Below are 18317 nucleotides of genomic sequence, written 5' to 3'. Positions count from 1 at the left end.
GGACCCGCCGTGAAGGAGCCCACCCTCCCCAGCTCACCAGGAGCTCCTGCACCCCACTCTCTGCACGCTGCACACACTCAGCTGCTCCGTGTAGGTGGGGCCACCAGCACCGGCTGCATTTAGGGATGTCCCAGGCCCCAGGGGCTCTTGTCACTGTGACAAGGGTCCAGGCGGCCCATCTGCAGGGAGGGGAGGTCACCACTGGGAGCTGACGACGGGGCAGGGGAGGGGTGGCCACAGGGCAGAGGGCTTCACGCCCAGCCCCACACTCGACCCTGACCCACTCTGCCCCTGCTGCCCTGGAAGGGACCAAACAACACCAGGTTTTTACTTGGTACAAGAATCGTGCAATGATAACTGAATTTGCATCAAAACTGACCCACAAATTCAAGACATTCTCAGTGGACTTCATCTCCCTCCAGGTTATTATGTTGTATGTGTTCAAAACTATCCCACAAGTTGAAACCACAGTAACAGCACAATGATGATGACGATGGTGGTGGCCCAGTAACGGACACCCTCAGGAAATTCAGATTCTGTGAACCAAGGATCATTCTTTGGTTCAAAGAAGAAGTAGGGAGATGGTATTAGTTGAGCCCGTGGCATATTAACTTCTCCAGAACGCAAGTCTTAAGCAAATGCCATTTCAAATTCAATTATTAATGCATTTATGCCTTAGTCTTTAAAGAATCGTTTCCAGCAAGATCATAAAAATCTGTCATCCGTGTGTCACGACCAGGACATGCAGTGGCTGGTCCAGCACTGTCTGCATGCCTGACAGGTTCTTCTCCTAAATATCAAGCACGGCCTTCTGCCACGAGCCGCAGGCACTGGTAACAGGAGGCAGTGAGGGCCCAGCGCGTCCAGCAAATGTCTCCTGGGGCAGCCAGCCCGAGCTGGGGTAAACAGTTCCCAGAGCACCTGACCTCCCATGAGCTGGAGGGAACAAGCAGATGCTGGGAGCGCTGAGCCTGTGTGAGTGGGCACGCTGGTCAGGGCTGATCCTCATCACCAGGGTTGTGACCTCCAGACGTTACCACCTCACCATCAGAAACACACACCAGAATGACAACTGACCCCGGATGGTGACCCAAGTGGACGGCGGGCTGTGGACCTCACTGTGATGACACCCACTCTGAACTTCAACACTTGCTGCCTCTCCGAGTGCCTCAGAGCTGTGGCCCTGGGACTCCCCACCCAGGGATCCCTACCTGGTGTCTGGGTACAAGGGCCCACGACACAGGGACAAGCCCCATCAGCGCTGGGGATTTGCTGGCAGCTGGGCGCATGGGGCGGATGTGCACACATGGCAGGGTGGGCACATGCTTAGAGTCTGTCCTGCCTGGGGGTCCTGGCCGTGCTCACAGAGAAGTAGCTAATGTAACACAGACGTCTCCCAGGCAGCAGCGGGGAGGCTCTGGAGCGGGAGGTCCACACACGAGGTGTCTCCCCTCCCAAGGGTGCGGTGGGTCCATGGACTTGACAGGATCCTGGACACCGTCAGCTCACAGGATGCCCACGTGAGAACACTGACACTCCCAGAAACAGATGAAGACCACCGAGTCCACACCTCCTGTAAATTCCCTGTCACCTGACAGGAATATCTGCCCCCAATTACACCCCATCCTGTCCTGTGCCCTGTGTATCAACAGGAGAAAGGCGGCCTTATAGAGGCCGATGTGATTAATGTCACAGAGGCTGGACAATGTGCAGTGAACAGCAGCAGCTCAGAGTGGAAACCACGGCTAGGCTGTGGGAAGCTTCCCAGGAACTTACTTAGGCAGTGAACGGTAGCACTGGGGCTTCCCTGGCCAGGGGCAGGGAGGGACAGGCACCAGGCCCAGGGCCTGAGGCCCCCGTGTGGGAAGTCGTAGGAGAGGCCGCAGCTCTGGATGGAGCAGGATGCTCACAGCTCATGTTGTGGCAATGAGTGGACTTGGGGTTAGCAGGTGTGGCTCACGGGGCTTTTTGGGGGTCGTTTCTCCCAAATAAGAAGGGCTGTCAGTGTCTGCGATCTGGGACCTTCCTCTCCTCCCCAGGGCTCAATCAGCAGCGGGAGGAGCCATGGCAGAGAGAGAAACTGGGCTCACTGGTCTAAACCATGAAGCATCTTAAATGAGGCAGTCTGGGGAGGGGTAGGATGGTCCAGGGATGAAGGCAGGATGTAGGAGGGTGGAAAGAGTGATTTGGCACCAGGCAACGTGACAGAGGGGGTGCAGCCTGGACCCCTGACCATGGGCTCAGGGGACCTAGACCCTAGGCTGCTGATGGGCTTCATGTCACTCGGGATTTGCTGTAAAGCAGCTAATTCACAGGCAAGTATGTATGCGATACAGCCACTCAGGTGGGGGGCTTCCTCTGAACTGGGGCTGCGAGGTCTGTGAAAGCCCTGACCCTTCAGCTTGGTTTCTCATCTGGTCCTCGTCTAAAAGGTGGTTTGTGCTGCTGCTAAAGTGCATTGACACGCACAGACCAGGCACTGAGTGGGGCTTTGTGGGTGAGGTTCTGGCTCCGCGTTTTCAGGCTTCTGCCTCCCTGTGCTCAGACACATCCCCAAGCCCTGTGCCAGCTGATCACATCCTGGAATCCCGTGACAGTAAAGGCGGGATCCCGTGGGCCCCCGGGATTCTGTCTGTGTTACCACCTTCTTCCCCAGAGACCCCCGGTCAAGACTGCAGCAGTGATGAGGGAATAAACGTGGTGCATTGTGAGTTCACCATCATTAGTGCAGAGTCTCACTTAAATTAGGAGAAGACTACACTCACATATGCTAATTGACACGAGAGAGAGAAATCTGTCCCTGCTCCAGGTGCACCCCGGAGAACTCGCCTGTGCCCACGCTGCAGGTCTGGCCCGCTGGAGCTAGTTCGTTCTCCTGTGTGAGTGCACACGTGTTCTCATCCTTACGCGGAGAGGGACGCCGGTGTGAACCCAGAAAGTGTTCTGCAGTGGAGCTGCTTGTCTCAGGCCTGTGAGTGAGTCAGTCACCTCCCCGCTCTCCCACCTGCCCGCCCTTCTCACGAGGTGACCCAGGGGTGAGCTGACAGCAGCTCCCCAGGGAGCCCCGGGGGGACAGCTGACGCTCAGAAGCCCTGCAAGTGCCCTGCCAAGCTTGCTGGCGCAGATCCGTGAGGCCACCAGGGCTGCAGGCAAAGCCGACTTCAAGATCACTGAGAAGAGGGCAGCCCTTTCCTGAGGCTTCTTCTTCCCATCAGCACTCCATCAGCAGGAAGCAGATGGGGTCCCGGTGCTCCAAGAAGGCGGTCGGCTAGGTGCAGGGCGCAGGGCACCCGCTGCGGCAGAGAAGGGTGACCTGGGAGACCAGAGCTGGGGGCGTGGTATGAGCCAGGGGTGTGGCCTGGGCTGCGGGAGTGGCTTGGGCAGGGGGCGTGGCCTGAGGGGTTGTGTGACCGACGCCTGAGCTGAGGCATGGCCTGGGGAGAGGAGTGGCTTGGATTGGGGGAGTGGCCTGAGATGGAGGGCGTCGCCCTGGTGGGCAGGGGCGTGGTCTCAGAGGGTTGGGCCGTGGGCTGTGCCAACCGCACTCACTGACTGTGCCTGTGCCCAGTCTGCCTTCACTCCCCCAGGGCCGGGAATGAAGGGGAGGCGGACCCTTCGTCTCCGAAGCCTCAGGACAGCCGGGAGTCAGGACACAGGATGCTCCGTGTGCTCTCACAGGGAGGAGGTCCACAGCAAGAGCCCCGCAGGCAAAACACCCCTCGAATGGAGCCAGGCATGCTCTCCAGACACGCAGACGGCACGGTGATATGGCGCTCACTCACCCGTGCACTTGGGGTGATGCTGCGTGATTCAGGAACAACATGGCTTCATGGCAAAACATGGAGCAGCTATATGACACAACTATGTGCTAATATGACAACATGTGATATGATAACAGGACATACACACATACATACAGGCATGACATGGCTGTATGACACCACTACATGGTAATTCATATAACATACATGACGACACAACTATGCTCGATGACAGCATGACTGTAAGACAGCACAACTTATAATAACATGACAAAAGGACAGCATGACTATGGTCACACAGGACAGGTCACAGCATGGCCCTACAATGACATCGTGGTATATGATAATATGACCGTAAGACAACAGGACTATTTGAGAGTATCACCTGACAAAATATAATAGCTCAAGAAACCTGACTGTTCATCAACAAGGAACACGTGAATAAATCGTAATTTGCTCATTCTATGCAATCTTGTGTACTAAACTGGAAAAAACTCTGAAACATTAAAAAATAGAGTCAAGGGTTGAACACTGCCTCTTCCAATTACGAAAGCGCTGTCTTTAATATCATTCAACAAATATGTATAGACAGCCTACTGGGTGCGAGAATTTATGCTGGGTGGTAGGCACTGATAATATTATACTGTGACACGTGGTTCTGTGTATTCATAAATGTATGGGGAAGCCTAGAATAGTAAACAGCAGATTTCACCGTAAGTTATTTCTAAGTAATAGCAGTGTATAGCAGGAGGCTGGTCCTAGGGGTTAGGTGGGAGACAGAGAGGATGAAATGAGTTCTTGGTGAACGTGTGTGAATTTGTAATTGGAAAGGCACTCTTTAAAATGCACACAGGTTAAGAATAAAGGAAAACAATATTTCTGGCACAAAGTCCATCTATAAATATTAGCTGTTAATATTACCATCATCTGAGTTTGTCTTTGTTCCAATTTCAATGCACAGGACACAATTTGCCTATCAAAGGGGGAGCAGTGGATTCTACCCCCAGGGCTGGTCCAGCAGTGAATGACATCATCATGTAACTCCTCCCCCAAACCTCGCACATGCTGATCAATCACCAAATGTTAGGAATGCCTGGGGTTGGCAAGAGTGACCTGGGTTTGGCAGGAGGAGCAGGCCTTGTCTAGATGGTGGAACCCTTTCGGGGAAGGATAGCGTATGTCTCTGAGGAAGGCATCACACAAGTTTGTTTCTAATCATTTTCAAAATATTTTGTCAAGAAGACGACTTCTATGTGTAGTGTCTCTTACCTGCTCAGGAGCCACATCACCTGTGAGCTCACACCTCTGCTTACCGCTTTCCAGCTGTCAACGCTCCCCTTCCCCACAATGCCATGGTTGACTCTGGAACATTTCTGGGGAGCTGACCTATCCTCCAAGGCAGCTTGATATAAGGAAGTTAAATGATTTCTTAGAATCTCTCAGGAAAAACAGGGTCCTAAGATTATATTGTAGCCCACCAGGCTCCTCCATCCATGGGATTCTCCAGGCAAGAATACTGGAGTGGGTTGCCACTTCCTTCTCCAAGATTATTCAATTCAAATGCATGCTCACTGCCTGGCAAAGATGCGCTGGGACGCAAAGTGATCCAAGAGTAAGTGTTCCCAATGTAGCACTGACAGGCCACTCTATTTCCACATCATTTTTATCTATGAATTCAATGCTGCTTAGGACTTCAATCTTATTAATTCCCAGAACTACTGGACTCAAGTGACTAGATTATTTTTCTTTTTTAAAATTAATTTTTATGAAGTATAGTTGCTTTACAATGTGGTAGTTTCTGCTGTACAGCAAACTGAGCCAGATATATGTATGAATATATCCCATCTTTTTCGGATTTCTTTCCCATTTAGGTCACCACAGAGCACTGAACAGAGTTCTCTGAGCTGTACAGTAGGTTCTCACCAGTTATCTATTTTATACATGGTATCAATAGTGCATATGTATACTACTTTCATTTAGCCAGGAAGACAGGTGCCCAAAGAGATGAAGGCATTCTCCTCTGGCTGATCGTGTGGGCAAGGTGGCCGTAAGGACAAGGGATCTATTAATATTGCTGGGTGACAGACGCTCCTGAGATGCAGCCATGACACCTAAGGATTCTGGACATGGGAGGCTCCTGCCATTTTTTTTCTCAGCACTGACCAAATACTCAAGGGCGTGAGCAGTCCTGTCCCATCAACTCCACTGTCCTCACAGAAATGGCATGAAGACGCTATGCTAAACTTAATTTCTTGTTTTCCAAGGAGCTGCCCCAGTTCAGTCTCTTCAATATCACAAGCTGCCACAACAACCTCTCTCCTAAAAACGTGATGTCCCCCAGGCCCTGCTCTTGACCCATTGCTTGTCTCACTTTTCAAGGCTTCTTTGGGTATGTTCACTTAATTACATGACTTCAAGGACCCGTCATGTATGCTGACGACATGCCCCAAGCTCAGATGCACAGACCCAGAGCTGCTGGTGCCGAAGGCCCCCCGGCCCTCCAGGTGCCTGCTTCCAGCAGAGATGCCACTCCCACCATCTGGACCTGGACAGCCTCCTGTGTTTGCCTCCTACCCACGTCCACCCCACTGCTGCACCAAAGTCCCCATGCTGGTCACGCTGTCACCTCTGCCCTGTCTGTCATCGTGTCTCGCACCCCTCCCGAGGACCAGCCTCAATCGACACACCCCACTGACCAGGTGCCCCGAGGCGAACCAGCTACCTCTTCCTATGGGCCCTGAGGGTCTTTACACTTCAGTCAATGGTTTAGGGGGTTGTCTCCCCTCTAGCTGGGCTGTGCGGAGTCCACAGCTAAGCATTCCTTGCACTCATACCAGGTATTTCTTAGAATTAGGAGAGTCTTTGAAAATGGAGATTCCAGTCCTGTTTTGAAGAGGAAATCTCCCCAAGGTTTACACTGTATTACAATCAATCCCTATTCATCAATCTAACAGTATAAGCTGACATTCCTTAAGTAGTTTGTGCCACACCAACTACATTTACATAAATATTTAGTCATTCATCTGACTAATATCTCCATAGGGAGCTAGTCACATATATATGTACACACATATATACATGCATACCTAAATATATGAGTATGTATATGAATGCAAATATGTGTAAATACATAATATAAAAATACAAACATAAATACATACATTTTTATACACATGTAATTATACAAATGCTTCTACTGTCTGTATGCCTTCTGTGCTCTGATTGGCACAGACACAGAGATGGACACATACACACACACACATGCACGTGTTTGCACTGAGAATCCTTGTGATGTAGAATGGTACATTCATAGGTGCTCATAAGCATTTAATGATGCTTTGAGAAATAGATGTTCAGTCAAATGCAATATCTATTTCTGATAATCTCACGCAGAAAATAAATATTGGCCTCATGGACATGATCTATTTTATCATTGTCAAACTAAAGGAAATTTGTTTGAAATACCAGAAGAACCCAATAGTCTGCAACCCTGTGACAACCAGGAGACCCAGGATGGGCACCCCAACAGGAGCCCCTTAGTAGTGAGGGGTCCAAGGTTGCTGCAGGGTGACTTTCAGCTCCCTGAGCCATAAATACCTCCACTAGAACCTTCTGTAACAAATATCCTTGCCCTGACATCAGTGTGTCCTTAGTTTGTCCCAAAGTGTCAGCAAAATAGCACTTATTTTGAAGCCTCTTCCTTTGTTTGTGGCAAGGTACTCATCTATTACAGCAGGACTCACAGGAGCTGATAAGCGAGGCACCATTCAGCATCACGGACAAAGGTGGTTCCTTATTGTCAAGTCTGGGCTCATTACTCAGGCTGTCACGCAGAAAGAGCTCCACTGCAAAAGTTAGAACATCCTTCGCCAGGTGATGGCTGTCACACTTCAGCTCCACCTGAATTGGTATCTTCTATTTTTTGACTTATCATAACCTATTTTCCCCCATTTTTGGCATGTGTATGCAGTGGAAGAAGTTGAAAGGGAGTTAAACCTACCTTAAGAAAAAGTATAGAGTGTTTAAAATGTTTCTGAATTTAGCTTGAATTTATTTTTCAAAGGGAACAAGTCTTTGTGATAGTTTAGACTGTATAAAATCTCTCTCTAAATTGGAGCCAAACATAGCTACAGTGCAAGTCTTGTCACCAGATCTGAGAAGCTGAATGCGATTTAAAATATGGGCACCCAAACCATACTCCATGCTGCACCCCAATGCACAACAGTGTGAGTGGCCCCACAAATCCAGAGCATCTGCCTGGTGAAGAGGCCGAGGAGGAACAGGTAACATCAATAGACAGGAACAGAGGAGGGGAAGAGGGAGGCAAGTCTGAGCAGTAGCTGATGATCCAGAAGCATCACCACTTCACCTTTTAATTTTCATGAACACAACTGTGATTAGTAGGAAAACTGTTTCTCTACTTCCAGGTTTTATTGAAAATTTCTAGGACTCTTACATTTTTAGGTTAGTTCTCTGCTTCATTTACCAGTTTCATTGGGACCACTTCCTGAACACTGAAGTGACCAAATGCTATGCAGTGATGACAAAGAGTTTAGAAGACATATAGGAGTCCTACTCATAACACACTTAGAATATTTAGAAGGTCAAATGTGTTCATTTGAATTGAAAGGTAGTTATTGATAATATATAAGTAACAGGAACAAATTTCAGCAAAAGTCTTAATGTGGAAATTAAAACTGTTCTGATTCTGTTAATAGGTCCATTTCCTAAATAATAGAGCCTTCGCCTCTTAGCATGGAGCAGAAGCACCTACCCTCCAGGTTAAACCAGAACCACACTAGACCACCCCGTGCTCACAGACCAAGTCAGGACCCTTCATCCGTGCCTCGGCACATGCTGAGGGGATGAAGTGTATCCTTCTGCTCCCCCTTTGAAAATGACTACTCATTCTTTTTCTTTAGTGATTTTTTTTTTATGACAAATCTATTCAGATACCATTCGTGTACCATACAATTTTCCCACTTAAACTCAATTCAGTGATTTCTAGCATATTTACAGTTTCACAGCCATCACCACAATCAATTTTAGAGTATTTTCATCCTGTACCATTTAGCAGTCAACCTCCAGTCCCTCATCAACTCAGCCCCTGGCAGTCATGCCACTAATCTAATGCTGTATAGATCTGCCAATTCTGAACACTTCATGTAGGTCAGTTCTATAACATGTGGTTGTGATAGGTGACTGGCTTCACTTAGAAAAATGTTTTCAAGGTTCATCCATGGTATAGCCTGTGTCAGTACTTCCTTTTGTTTGGTTGCTAAATAATATTCCATTTAATGGATATACCATGATTTATTTATCCATTTTATGGTGGGCACTTGAGCTATTGGTATTTTGGGCTATTATGAACAATGCCTCTATAAACATTTGTGAACTGGTTTTTGAGTGCACATATGTTTCATTTCTCTTGGGTATATACCATGAAATGGAACTTTTGGTAACAGGCTAATCCTATGTCTAGCATTTTGAGGAAATACCATCCTGTTTTCTGAAGTGGCTACACTATTTACACTTCAGTTCAGTTCAGTTACTCAGTCGTGTCCAACTCTTTGTGACCCCATGGACTGCAGAATGCCAGACTTCCCTGTCCATTACCAACTCCCAGAGCTTACTCAAACTCATGTCCATCGAGTTGGTGATGCCACCCAACCATTTCATCCTCTGTCATCCCCTTCTCCTTCTGCCTGCAATCTTTCCCAGCATCGGGGTCTTTTCCAAGGAGTCATTTCTTCGCATTAGATGGCCAAAGGACTGGAATTTCAGCATCAGCATCAGTCCTTCCAATGAATATTCAGGACTGATTTCCTTTAGGATTGACTGGTTTGATCTCCTTGCAGTCCAAGGGACCCTCAAGAGTTTTCTCCAACACCACAGTTTAAAAGCATCAATTCTTTGGCACTCAAATTTCTTTATAGTTCAACTCTCACATCCATACTTGACTACTGGTAAAACCATAGCTTTGACTAGATGGACCTTTGTCAACAAAGTAATGTCTGTGCTTTTTCATATGCTGTCTAGGTTGGTCAACAAACTATCAAAAACTCTTAGATGGGAATACTACTCCACCTTACTTGCATCCTGAGAAATCCGAATGCAGGTCAAGAAACAACAGTTAGAATTGGACAGGGAACAACAGACTGTTTCCAAATCAGGAAAGGAGTATGTCAAGGCTGTACACTGTCACCCTGTTTATTTAACTTACATGCAGAGTACATTAAAGGTCCTGGTGAGCACAAGGTTTTGTTTGTGTCCTCCAAGAGTCTGTTTCCCCAGCCCTGTGTAAGTTCTGTAATCAAATCCCAGTGCCTCCAAAGGCAAATTCCCTGGGGGCTCTCAGTCCCTTTGCCTGATCCCCAGGTTGGGAAATCTGTTGTGGTTCCTAGAACTTTCTTAACAGTGCTGGAATTTCTTTGGCATAACTGTTCTGTAGTTTGTGGGTCATCTGCTTGGAGGCTCTATGGAGGTTAATGGCAGCCTCCTCCAAGAGGCTTAGGCCACAGGCTGTGTGACTAGGTCTCCTGCACCCCTGCCCCTGCCGTAGGCCACTGCTGACCCATACCTCCACAGGAGACACTCAAATACAGTTCTGGCTCAGTTTCTGTTGGGTCTCTGGGTCCTGGTGTGCACAAGGTCTTGTTTGAGCCCTCCGAGCACCTCTGGTGGGTCTGGGATTTGATTCTAAATGTGATTTCACCCCTCCGACTGTCTTGCTGGGGCTTCTCCTTTGCCCTTGGATGTGGGGTATCTTTTTTTCGTGGGATCCAACATTTTCCTGCGGATGGTTGTTCAGCAGTGGGTTGCAATTTTGGAGTTCGTGCAGGAGAAGATAAGCCCACATCCTTCCAGTCCGCCATCTTCCCGCCCAGTCCTCACAGCAGTTTATGAAGGCTTCAGTTTCTCCACAGTCTCACCAGCACTTGTCATTGTCTGTCTCTGATTACAGTCATCCTAATGGGTATGAAATGCCATCCCATAATGCTTAGATTTGCATTTCTCTGATGGATACTGATGTGAGCATCTTTTCAACTGCTTATTTGCTCAGTGCACATCTCCTTTGGAGAAGTATCAATTCAAGTCCTTTGTTCATCCTTTTATTGGCTTATTGTCTCTTTTTATTGAGGAGTTCTTTGCAATTTCTACACATAATTTCTTTTCATATATTTAATTTGCAAACAATTTCCCCATTTTGTGTGTTCTCTTTTCCCTTTCTTGATAGTGACCCTTAAAACACAAACATTCTTAATTTCAATGAAGTTCAACTAGTCTTTTTTTCCCCTTCTTTGCTTGTGCTTTTGGTGTCACATCTAAGAAACCATTACTTAATCTAAGATCACAAAGATTTAAGCTTATGTTGTTTTGTAATTTTAGCTCTTACATTTAGGTCTTCAATGCATTTTGAGTCAGTTTCTGTACATAGTGTGGTAGATTTAAGCTTATGTTGTTTCGTAATTTTAGCTCTTACATTTAGGTCTTCAATGCATTTTGAGTCAGTTTCTGTACATAGTGTGGTAGGGGCTCCACTTCATTCCTCTGCGCATGAATTTTTAGGTATTCCACCACCATCTGGTGAAGTCCTAGTCATTCTTTAACATTTGTTTTAATTACCAGTCCTTCTAGGAAGTCAGCTTTAACTGCTCCGTTATGAATTTATGCCCTCCCTCCACTATTCGCGTTTCATCTCATTCACGTGGGACTTCAGAGGTGAGGACCTGCTCCCCATCCTTTATTCCCTTCCTCATTTAACAATTTCCCAAACACTTTATGTACTCACTGTGTTGCTGGCCCCACACCAAGTACTGGGAGTATCTTTACAGGGAGAGACAAACATGCAAGCAAAACAAAATACGATAGTAAAAGGAAGTGAAAAATGGGGGAGTAACCTCTGAGTTTTCCGGAGGGGTGTGTGTGTCGGGAATAGCTCTGCAGAGACCGGAAAGACTGAGATGGTATTTGAAGCTTTGAGGGAAGTTTCCATTCCTTCCTTCCTTCATTCATTGTGACCTCTCCCCCAGGGCTTACCTTAAGTGATAGAGGTGTCTACGAATCACAAGGATAAACAGAACATGTTTATCCTTGACCCATGCGCCCATGGGCAGGTGTGAAGGCCCACACAGGAGAAGATGCCCTAACTCTGTAAGCAGGGATGGCTCCTTGAGGAAGGAGCTAAAGTGACATTTAAGAGGAAATAAGATACAGAGGCATTGCAGGGAGAAGGAACATTATATAAGAAGCAAGTGCTGTCAGCCACACAGGTAGGGTGGGGGAGCCTCAGAGAAATCACGGAGGTAACCAAGGCCCCGGGCCAGGTCCACAGTCGGGGCTGTGGCCACGGCTCCAGGCGTCTTCTCCTGTGCCCACACCCAGGTCTGAGCAGGCAGCACGACGCAGTGGCTCGCTAGGGCCTTCCTCCCTGACCTGCACCACCTCCACTCTCCGGCATCCCTGAGACCTGCTCCTCTCCCCGCCTCTGCCCACCACCACACGTGCCAGCCCAGCTCTGTGCCTGGGTCCCCAGAGCTCTGCCAGCAAATTGGATAAACTAATTAGTACTTCCATGTTAATTAATTTTCTGTTGTTTATATAAGCTACGAGATTTCTGTTCTTGTGATGGTCCCTTTAGGTAAGTTTATCTACAAACAAATTAAATCCCATTACACCAAATTATACTGGAATGTCAATCATCAGAGAGAGTCTTAAATGCATGTCTCTCCCTGCAGCACCCTCAGAGGTAATCTCACACCATAAAGAAACACCTAAAATAGAGGTAACACTGGTAATTGATGCACGCTGTCATATTAAAACTTCAAAAAGATTTATTAGAAAAGTCATTTGAACACTGTGACAGCTATATTTTTTGCTACATTCCTAAGTTGTGAAAATTTAATCACCAGAATTAAGAGTATAAGTAACACTAAACTTTAAAATTGAACAAGGCCAATCTGAGTGTTTCCAGAATTGATTAGTTCTCTACCACTTACATGATTTTTGCCAGCTTAAATCTAAATCGCACTCTTGCTCTGAGAAATTAAAATTATACAGTTACTGCACGCACTTTCTGTTAGTGAAAACAGAGTACTAAGTCCAATGCAGAATGACAGAGCTCAGAAGCTGACCGGTTCACACCCCGGAGAGAGCTACATCAGAGAAGTCCCCAGTGAACCATATTCTATCTGCTCCTGTGTCCATGTAGGTAGGTGTCCTAAGGGGCAATGTGTAATAACTTCCAGGAAGAAATAAATAATACTTTAAAATTGGAGATACTTCCTAAACCCAGTAACGTAAAAATCCAGTATTTAAAACGTGTACGTACCATATTGGTTATAAACACTGTGTTTCACTTCCCTGGTGGCTCAGTCGGTTAAGAGTCCACCTGCAATGTGGGAGGCCTCGGTTCGATCCCTGGGTCAGGAAGATCCGCTGGAGAAGGAAATGGCAACTCACTCCAGTATTCTTGCTGGAGAATTCCATGGAGAAGCCTGGTGGGCTACAGTCCATGGGGTCACAAAGAGTTGGACACGCCTAAGTGACTAACTTTCAGTTTTCACCACACTGGTTATATCACTGTATACTGACTCACTTGAGACCGTACACGAAGCTCCCACCAAATGATCTGCTTGTTCTAAGTGATGAGTTAATTCTCATCATCTCTCCCCTGCAGTCCATGGAGTCCCAAAGAGTCAGACACAGAGACTGAACAACAACAAAGCTTTTCCATCAATGACGCCTAACAAGACCAAATTCCTTAGCCATCCCAATCAGACCCACATTACTGAACGTAAATTTTTTCTCTTTATCTTTTAAATTATGAAAGTATGATAACACATTTACAGGAGACTTGGAAAATATAGAACAAAGCTACATATGGTTCCACTATATGTCACAATTATTTTTAAGTAGCTAAATAAAGATTTTTAATTGGAGTTTCAATATCAGACTGTAAAAGTAATAGAATGGACAGAAAAGTAGAATGTATTAGCAGTAGACCTGAAAAGCACTATGAACCAATTCAACATGATTAAGATTTATACAATTTTCACACAACAGCAGGGTACAAATTCTATTTGAGTTCCCATAGACTATAAACAGGAGACACTGGAACATATCCAGAGACATAAAACAAGGTGCAAAAATTTCATGTTTTAAAGGTATTGAAATCATACCGAGTCTGTTCTCTTAGGACTGTGGAATTATGTTAGAGATAAACATCAAGAGATATTTGAAAAGGACTGGTGCTGAAGCTGAAGCTCTAATACTTTGGCGACCTGAGGGGGTATACACCTGATGCTTGAAGGCAGGAGGAGAAGGGGATGACAGAGGATGAGATGGTTGGATGGCATCACTGACTCAATGGACATGAGTTTGAGCAAGCTCCGGGAGACGGTGAAGGACAGAACCTGCTGCAGTTCATGGTGTCGCCGAGTCAGACACGACTTAGCGACTGAACAACAACAATAAATTTGAAAATAACCCACATATTTTCAGCACTGAACATAATTTTAAACCTTGTGCACATACACTTGCATTTCCTATTTGGAAAATGAGGCCACGCCCATCTTTACACCACACTCCCTGGCCCACAGCAGGTGCTCCATGAGTGTCACGTAAATGCCTGAGAAGAGTAAGAAATCACCAGCATCTGGCACTTCCCTTGCAACTCTGAGACCATAAGCTTTTTGAGAGTAGAAACCCTGTCTTATCGTCCTTGTGGTTAATTCTGCCACCATAATGCCTGAAAAGTACCGTATACCCCCAAACTGTTATTTTGATTAATTGATTAGCTTGAATCTGCCTTCAAATTAATTAATATCAGGACAGCATACAGGAAGGAGAAACCAAGGCTGATAAAGTAACACAACTGAAGTTAGGAAAACACCCTCTGTGCTCTCAGTGCCGAGGACCATGCTCCTGCTTCTCTCTGCCTCACACTTCACTTGCTGCGGAACGGAGCAGGCAGGTGGTGATCAGAGATCCCCTGCCCACGGTTCAGCTGGTTTTATTCTTAGAATTCCAACCAGTAATTATCCTGCTTCACCCAGGGAAAACCAAACCATCACCACAAACCCTCTACAGTCATCACGGAGATGCTCTAACCACTGGCCGCCCTGTGCACATACTGTCCTCCCCTTGAGAATTCTCAACCTGGGAACTCCAGCGAATCAGGCCCCTCCACAGTCTGGGCTGCACGTTGCTTTCAGGAAATCGTATTTTCCCTAATATCAGCCTATCAAGAAGTTAGCTAGTAAGCACGGTTGTATTACTGGGTCTCTCCTCTCCTGCTTCCAGAGAGAAAGAGGAAGCAGAGCTCAGCAGTTTCCTTCTTAGGCAATGATTTTTTCCCATAGAATGTTGAGCTTTTAGTTGTGCCGTAGAGGAAAGAGAAATGTCATCCACTCACGAACTGATTCAGTCACTCTCCTCCTTTCCAACATGTACACTAGTCGCTGTTACATCTCACCATGAAATGAAAAACAGCGTCTCTGTGTCGAATACATGTCCCCTCTCTACCTCGATTTCTCATTACTTTCCATCAGCTAAGACAGAGCAGAGTTTATCCCCTAATTAGCTACTTACTGTTGACTTCATTCTGTTTACTTTATGTCCAATGCAAGGAAAATACGACCTTTTTCAAGGGAGAGAGAGAATGACATATTGGCAGTTACGAGAGAGGCTGTGATGGCTGGGCGGCGTGGCGTTAGCCAGCGGAGCCTAAGGAGGGAATTACATTTACAAAAAGTACTGGTGGTTCGAGAACAACGGGGGGAAGCCCAACTCGGGTAACGTGGATTATTCCAGAGCCAGCGCTCCCAGTCTGAAGCAGACATGCCTGCTGTGGTTATTACTTCACATTTAGGGTGACTAATTTCTCCACGTAAATCTGAGAATCCCCACCCGACAGGACCAACACACCTCATCAAGCCCCAATGGACACACGCGCACTGCAAACGCACTCCCTTCTGCCCACATACGCGCTCTGGAAACAGAGAAACAGTGAAGAGACTCCTGCCATAAATGAGTAGGAAACCAGCATCTGGAACGATGCACCGCCAGCCTCCTTCCTGGTGCTGCGGGCAGTGCAGATCCAGGGCGCCGCACGTGAACCCACCTGTGAAGGTTCCCGGACGAGTCTCCCACAAGCCCGCACGTGGACAGCAGCCTGTCAGGAGGACTGCTAACAAGCACACTGATTTGAACTCACAGATTCTTTTATCTTCACATTAGATGTTCGGACCTTGTTCTTCTTTCTGAAGCTGAGACGCTCCAGTGATGACCCTTCCACTCCACCCACTGCGCACCACATTTTTATTAACGCAACACAGTTCTTCCCTTGATGATGGTACAGATGTAGGTTATTTTTCCTTTTGACTTTTGACAACTTTCATGAGGCTCTGAGAAGTTAGCAGGAGAATTTATGAGCAAGACTGTCATCTTGAAATGGAACAGTACGTCATCTCTAAAGGTCTGTTCCAGTGAATTTGAGTCGGGGTGGGGGAGTTGGTGCATGGGCCCCAGTGAAGTTCAGATTGTGGCCACGGACATGAAGCAACAACAGCAGCAGATGGCTTTCAATTCATTAGAGAATATTATGTATAATTCAAGGCTAAGTAGAAAATCTTGACAGTAGGAAGAACAGCAAAGATTCACGTAGTCATTCACTTTGCACAGATTCATTGAACGTCTGCCATGCAGGTGTCAAGACTTGGTCCAGATTGCTGAGCAGAAGGAACACTGTCCGGTCAAGGGGAGCCCAGCTGGCTGAGGGCACATTGCAGTGCAGTGCCCAATCCTCCCTGAAGGTGGGTTGCCTCCTGCCCACAGCTCCAGATGCAGCCCCGGGGTGACACCTCGGGGTGTCAGACAGAAAAAGCCCTGAGCTAGTTCTCGAGGACGTGGGAGCATCTCATCACAGGCAGATGCTGCTTGGTCGTGTTTGTGGGATTACGGTCAGAGCGACTCCAGGAAACAAAAAAGCAGACTTCCAGACTCAGCATCATTGGTGACTGCTCACTTATTTTGCAGTAATTGTGGGCAAATCAACCATTTCTTTTCATCTGATACTTTGCATGAGAGCAGAGCCAACAGGTGGAGGGGAAGCGATGAAAGGAAAAAATGTGTGATGGGAAAGTTCTGCTCTTCAACCCAGCTCTCCTGACTCAGGACAAGACACGGGAACATTCTGCTCATTAACCCATGCTCTCCTGCGACTCAGAACGAGACATGGGAAAGTTCTGCTCATTAACCTAAGCTCTCCTGTGACTCAGGATGAGACATCACTGGTAGTGTCAGCCCGCCTGCCCCGCACACAGGCCCTGCTCTGTGCCTCCCGGGGTCCCCGGCTTCCTGGGACCACACGCACCCCTGCTGGCTAAGCCGTGACGCGTCTGTGGAGGCGGGACCACTGCAGCCACAAGAACACGGCTGGAATGTTGGCCCTCCACTGCCCTGACGCCAGATCAAACATGATGTCACAATTTTACAGTTTTTAAAGACCTTGAACCAATAAGATACACAAAACAGCAGCAGGCAAGGGGAGGGCTTAATTTTCGAAACTCAACATGGTATTCAGCAGTACAGAAGTTGACTAATTGAATTTACTAAACAAAACCAAACTCACTGAAGAAATAGTAACTGAACACATAAAGTGCAACTTGTGCCCAGCAGGGAGCTGGGGCAAGACGCACATGGCAAATGACAGACCCTCTCCCTGTGTCTCTGGAGCTGAAACTTCAGGACAGGGAACAGGAGCAAACAGTGAGCAGCGGGGCCGTGAGAGAGAGCAGTTCCGGCCCACCCTGGGGAAGGGGCGGGGATGGAGGGGGGCCAGGCACCACCCCCTTCAGGATGCAAAACCACAGGTACCGTACGATGTGCTGCTGCACATGACACGGCACACGTACACAGACGTGCTGCCTACAACATGGCATGTGTGTACAGACCTGCATATACACAGGGTATATATATGTACACATACACTCATATACACGTGTGGACAACAGGTACCTATGCAGACCTCATGCACACACACCTAACGTGTAACGTGTACATGTGCACACATACACACTCATGCACATATGTGCATTCCTGTCCTGCCTCCCAGCGGTGGCATCTACGATCCTATAAATGAAGTCACCTGCTCTGTTATCCACAACCAGTGGGAGTTCCGACCCAGATTCCAGCCCAGTTCTACTGTCCTCCATGACCTGCAAGCGCTGACTTGGCCTCAAAGCTCACTAACACTCATGTTCCCTCTCTAGCTCCTATCCCCGTGCCTTCCACCCAATGGCTCTGTGACTGTCTCTCCCTGCTCACGCTGGTCGCGGAAGCCTGGTCAGACTCTGTATTTCTTCCTGACTTTTACTTCCCGTCTGCACGTAGCACAGCACAGGGCACACAGGAGAAGCTACTCTGAGGATGTCGAGGGTATCCTACAACACGCGTCAGCCGCCCCTCCCCACCACTCACCCAAGCTCCCTGGACGGCGGGCAGCAAGGAGGGTTCAGAGACGCACTCTGCACCGCCTCACTCCCTGAGTCAGAA

At 47.5% G+C, this 18317-nt stretch overlaps 1 protein-coding gene across 4 annotated transcripts in view; it reads right to left on the bottom strand.

The window, feature by feature from the left end:
- The window catches only part of DLGAP2 (DLG associated protein 2), a 645672-nt gene that overhangs the window by 276877 nt on the left and 350478 nt on the right, over positions 1–18317 (bottom strand). The gene's annotated exons all lie outside the window — the stretch shown is intronic.

The sequence above is a fragment of the Bos indicus genome, chromosome 27 (genome assembly GCF_029378745.1).
Source record: "Bos indicus isolate NIAB-ARS_2022 breed Sahiwal x Tharparkar chromosome 27, NIAB-ARS_B.indTharparkar_mat_pri_1.0, whole genome shotgun sequence".
Classification (NCBI taxonomy): domain Eukaryota; kingdom Metazoa; phylum Chordata; class Mammalia; order Artiodactyla; family Bovidae; genus Bos; species Bos indicus.
Note: the sequence above shows the minus strand (reverse complement) of the source record. Positions and strands in the feature narration are given on the sequence as shown.